Source organism: Thamnophis sirtalis, unplaced genomic scaffold, assembly GCF_051295495.1.
Source record: "Thamnophis sirtalis isolate CommonGarterSnake01/CBP01778 unplaced genomic scaffold, rThaSir2_p1.2 scaffold_1, whole genome shotgun sequence".
NCBI lineage: Eukaryota > Metazoa > Chordata > Lepidosauria > Squamata > Natricidae > Thamnophis > Thamnophis sirtalis.
This window is the reverse complement of record NW_028261381.1, coordinates 13477902-13483901: the sequence shown is the minus strand read 5'-3', so window position 1 is coordinate 13483901 and position 6000 is coordinate 13477902.

Below are 6000 nucleotides of genomic sequence, written 5' to 3'. Positions count from 1 at the left end.
CCTTTTTCAGGAAATTAAAGACAAAGTACCTGGATTGCAAAGTCAACTTCCTTTGATTTTAGCATTGATTTAGGCATCAGAGAAAAACAATCCAACAGCCAATCTGAGGGGAAAGAACAGCTGCAGATGCCCCAAACTTGCAAAATTAATTGGATATTGCATTAGGAAAGGAAGGAGGAGGAGAAGGGCAGAGAAGGGATTGTCAAAGCCCAGTTCAGTTTGTAGGAAGTCAGCACCCACCCCTCTGCTAGAAAAGAGAAATATTTTAGGAAATATTAAAAGGCCAGAATATTTCCCCTAAAAGGGAGGCAGAAGCTCACCACCATTTTGTCAATGGACCATTAAGGCCCGAGCCAGACTATTGTACGTAAGAAAGATCTCCCTCCTTCAGGCAGAGCCATAATAGGAATTCCAAAGCCCTTTCATTACATCATCACCCAACAACAACTCAACCAAGCTTGGGGCTCAAAAGACATGCATTGCCCCATGGGAGTCTGACAACCAATCAGAATGCAACCTCAAATTCAAAAGCCCAGAGAGGACATAAAACCCAGCTACTCTCAGCATCTCTGCCTTTTTTTCTTCAAGATCTTCAAGGCATATGATCTCCATTTTTTTCCCCAGAACTTCAAACCATGTGGTCCTGTCCATCATCAATAAACCGCCTTTCCAAGCAACTTCCATGAATCCAGTGTCTTTTTCCCCACTTGGAACTGAACCCAGAAGGACATTTCTTCCAACAAGTTCTTCCCAAACCCTTTCAGCTGAAGCCCATTGACCTACCTTGGCATTCATCATGGGAATCACTGACCTCCAGAAAAAAATCCTTGTAATTGCAAATATGTTTGTGTCAAATCCACTGCTTCCATTTAGAAGGAACTTATTTGTATAATGCTGGTTTGATATTTTTAAATATGATGAAGTAGTGCGGGGGTCCTCGAACTTTTTAAACAGGGGGCCAATTCACGGTCCCTCAGACCGTTGGGGGGCTGGACCAGCTGGGTGGTCATGTGCCTGGGTGGGCATGGCCAATTTAACAATCCATTGAACAAGGCACACAAATTAAACTTTAATTTATTTTGCTCCTGGGGATGTTTTATTTGCTTTTGTTTGCATTTTTAGTTTGCTCTTTTGGTTGCCTTTTCTTTTTACTAGATCGTTTTTTTCAGTTGTTTAGGAGTCTAGTGGTCCATTTTTTCTCATCCCCAAGGAGCTTCAGAAATCTCTGTCTCATCCCTCCCTCTCTCCCCCCTCTGTCTGTCTGTTTGTCTATCTTCTATCTATCTATCTATCTATCTATCTATCTATCTATCTATCTATCTATCTATCTATCTATCTATCTATCTATCTATCTATCTTATCTATCTATCTTATCTATCTATCTATCTATCTATCTATCTATCTATCTATCTATCATCTATCTATCTATCTATCTATCTATCTATCTATCTATCTATCATCTATCATCTATCTATCTATCATATCCATCTCTCTTTATATTCTGGAGCTGGGGAGGTGAAAAACGGGCCATTTATGCCCATTTTTTGGCCTCCTGGGGCATTTGTGTGCCCCATTTTTCACCTCCCCTGCCTTCAAAACATCTCTGCAGCCAAAATTGTTGACCTTACCTTTCAATTCCAGCCCGCAGGGCTTGCAAAGGTAAGTCATGCGCTTGGCCAAAGAGTGGCCGGGGCGATGTGGGTGGGGCAGCCTCATGGTCCTGCCCAAGACGGGTTAATGGCTTTGATGGGCTGCATGTGGCCCACATGCCGTAGTTTGAGGACCCATGAAGTAGTGTGTGATTTGATAAAATAAATATCTAGTGTGTCCCCAAGTGGAGACATTTACCTAAGAATCAGATTACAGAACTATTTTTGTAGATCAGCCTATTCCAAATGTTTTTTTTTTTAAATCCTAGATACCAATTTATCAGGGCAAGCTTAACAGAGGCAAAATGGTATGGAACAGATATTGTAACCAGCTTGAAGCAGTGACGTGCGGTGAGGTTTATGGCTGGTGAGGCACTGACACAGGTGTTTCAAATTTTTTTAGATTTGTGGACTTCAACTCCCAGAATTTCACAGCCAGGCATGCTCAGTTCTGATTTAAAACGACAGCATTTTTTCTCCTTTACGAAATAAGTTTTCCTTCATTCTTTTTCTTCTCCCTCCCCCTCCTTCCTCCCTCTCTCCCCCCCTCTCTCAAACAGACACACGCACACAGAGAATTTGGATCCCTCACTCACTCACTCTCTCTCAAACAAACACGAAGTTGGATTGGATATATTTCCCAATGGCTGAAAGCAGCTCCTCTGCCATACTCCCCCCATTCCCCTGCTGCCTTCCGATCCAAGCCTTTGATTGCAGGTGGAGCCACATTGCCTTTTCAAACTTGTAATCAGTGAAGCTGGGCTTATATACTTTTATCCAGCTGTTTGTGTGTGTGTGTGTGTGTGTGTTTGAAAAGGCAACGTGCCTCTGCATGCAATCAAACTTTTTGAATTCCTCCCCACACACTTACCTTTTCCAGCTGTTTCAGAGAGGATTTCAACTCTGCTCTTGCCTGCCATCATGAAAAGAAAAAAAACTGTAAATGGAAAAAGGCATGAGCTCTGAGGTCAGACTGACATAGCTGCTCCCAGAGCCTCTAAACAGCCCCTCTACAGGAGGCAGGAGGACGACATGCCTCATTACGTCAGGAATTTTTCGGCTTTTAACCCTTGCTTAGCTCTGCTCAAGTGATCATAAAGTCAGACTAAATGAGGCATCTCTTTCTCCTGCCACCCCCTGTAGAGGGCATTTTGTTAGAGGCTTTTTTAAACAGTTAAGCATTAAGCAGAGTCATCCACTGTGACTCTGGCAGCAACTACCTCAGCCTTTTTCCTTTTACATTTTTTTTCTTTTCATGATGACAGTGGTGAGGCACTGCTTCCCCTGCCTCCCCTGACTGCATGTCCCTACTTAGGCTGTTTATAGAACCATACAGAACCACTCAATTGAAGGAACTATTCTAGTCTTTGAAATAGGGGAATCTCCAAGGAATCTGGGGGTGTGCAACAGTAATCAACAAAATGGTAGTCACAACAGGGGTAATCAAAGCAGGGTATCTTAAAAAGAGATGGGAGCTTTGTTCGCTCATTTGCAATTACCTTTTTTTGCTGTTGACTCTTCATGGACACTTCTGTCTTGAACTCCACAGGCTATAAATCTCTTTTGGATACAAATGGCATTTGATTGATTTCTCTTCTGGATCAATCCCATAGTAAATTGTCTTGAACACCAGTCTGACTTTTTATAAAGCACTTTCAGTTTATGGGACAGGTGCAAGTGCAGTAGAACTGAGAATTGCCCAACATAAACCCCTTCGTTATTAATTGTATTTTGTGATGTATGCTGGGTGGGAACTAGGAAGGAAGAGTACCAAGAAATATTAGGAGAGTAGACTAGAATGGGAAAGCAGAAGAAGACCACGGGGAAAAGCACTTTTATATTATTGCCAAGACTTCAACTTGACTAAAAGAGATTGGAAACTATGAATAGCCAACCAGTTTCCAACATATGCCAAGGCTTATGTTGTTTCATATGATGTTGCTTGGAAAGAGAATCTGGCATTGCAGGATTAAAAATACTGGGAAAAACTTGCTAGGAGTTTCATGGTGATGAAAGACATTAAAGCAAGGAAGCAGAAAACTTAGGACATTTTTTTTTTAAATCAAGAGGGAAAATGAAGATGAAACTCAAGTACAGCCAGTGTTCTCCTTAAAAGCATTACAATGTTTTTTAAATAAAGTATAGCCACAATTAACAAGAAGACCAATCCTCTCGGTATTTCTTTGATGCTGCCAAAAGCAGCATTCAGAAGACAAGAAAAATGCAATTGCTTGTAATGTAATATTTTTCTAGAAATATTAAATGTACAGCTGTACTTCAAAAAGTTTTAAAGAACCCCTATCCTCTTTTTAAAAAAAATTTATTGAAAATTTTTAGAAAAAAAACTTTTGCAAATGTTTACCTTTCCCCCTGCCCCCCCCAACCCTCCCCAACCTCCCCCCCCCCGACTTCCCAGAACAAATACAGGGTATACATCTTTAAAAAAGATGTTCTAAAATAAACTTAAAGAAAGTTAGTATCATCTTTCATTTGAGCTTTAACTCCTCTTTTGTTAGGCTAACTCTATATATCATTCCTTGTTTCTTCAGTCATAAACTATCTGGAATTTCTTAGTCCCATATTTATTTTGAATATAGTCAATCCATCTTCTCCACTCCACCCTCTTTTAAGATTTACTACTCACTTTTTTGGTCAGTGATAATTACTAAGAAAATTGTTCCTGGGAAAAGGAGTAACAGGGAGACAGGAGTCAGGTTACTCTCACAGAATATGCCCTGGGTATGGGTGTTCCGGTGGTATATTCCAGCCCTCTGATCTCAATGCTACATCTCTATCAGTAGACCTCTGAGGGGGATATTTCTCCGTAGGAATTATGCCTAGTTCTTCTCTAGGTGGCATTTCCCTCCAGGAAATATGCCTATGCGGTGGATGTGGCATCAACCATGTTCTCTGAGTGATCATCATGATTCTTCCAGAAGCTATTGCACAGATTGTCAGGTGTAAGACCCTGTTTGCTAAGATGGGCTCTAGGATAAAGTTGAGATTGTTGCCAATGTACAAACCTCCAGGCTGGTATTTCCCTCCTTGGGGTGCAAGGTCTGAGGAAACGTGAATGTTCATGGCCACCATCACAACCATCAACTTGTCTCAGGTCATCCAAGGCCTGATCTAGGTGTGAGAGTAGTGGTAATGTGATCTAGAATTGGGAGAGACTTGGTCCCATCATGGTCAGATGATTCCTTGGTGGTTCTCGGATGCTGCCCTTTACTGCAGGGAGGTCAGACTCATCAAACTGGCCAAGATGACCAACAGACCCAATTGGGTTCCAGAGGGAACTTGGGGCTGTTCCCAAGAATCTGCTACCTAGTTCAGCTGAAGCCCTGATGGCCACCTGCAATGAATGGGCACTAGAGCTTTAGATTGGATCCCTAGGTGCTCAAGAAAAACAAACAAGCGAACAAATAAATCCACTCTTTGCTAAGTGCTGTCATCTGCTGTGACACAACCCTATCAGACAATATTCAGAAAATTGCCAATTGATTTCACTATGACTCACAACCATAATTTGTTCCATAACTTTGGCCACAAACCGATTTGGTCGTGACCCGAATCTAATTGTGGTAATTTTGTGCTTACAAAAAAAAAATGGCGCAGAAGGGAAATTGGCCCTGAAAAATATATATGAATTTTTTGGTCATAACCCGATTTGGTCGTGGTCAGAAGCATTCATGACCAGAGGTTCTACTGTATATGGATTAGAACAGTCTCAATGGAATCAAATAAAATCATTTGGAAAATACATTTGGAAAAAAAGTGAAACTTAGCAGGTTCACATGAACAGGAGTTTTGTTAACGAACTCATTGTTTCTTGGTGTGCTCTATAAATGACAGGTTATATTAATTTTTGGAATATATTTGTCATTATTTTATTTTAAACCAAGTTAATGAAAATCATCATTTTCTCTTTTCAAAAGGAATGTTTTTTTCAGATGCTGCAACTTTACTGTCACATAAACATTTCTGCTTTAATTGGAAGGTGGTGGCTTTATGACTTTATGCCAGAATAAGAAGATAGGAATATTCAGAAACAAAATTAGAAAGAAGCAACTAGTTAAAAATAAGAAACTGAAAGCTGGACAAATAACTGAAAAATACAATGCAGAAACAGGCACAAGCTTGAAAAGACCAAATAATATATTATCTGGGGTTAATATGAGCATAAAACCTTTAGCCTGTTGCTAGAATCTGTGCAACTTGTATAATTAGACATGTGCTACAAATGTATGCATTGTTGGATAAAGTGTTTGAATTCTTTCTCTGAAAGCATTCATAAGACGAGAAGCAGAGGGATAAAGGGGAAACGAAGAAGGAACTGCAATTCTCTACTCAT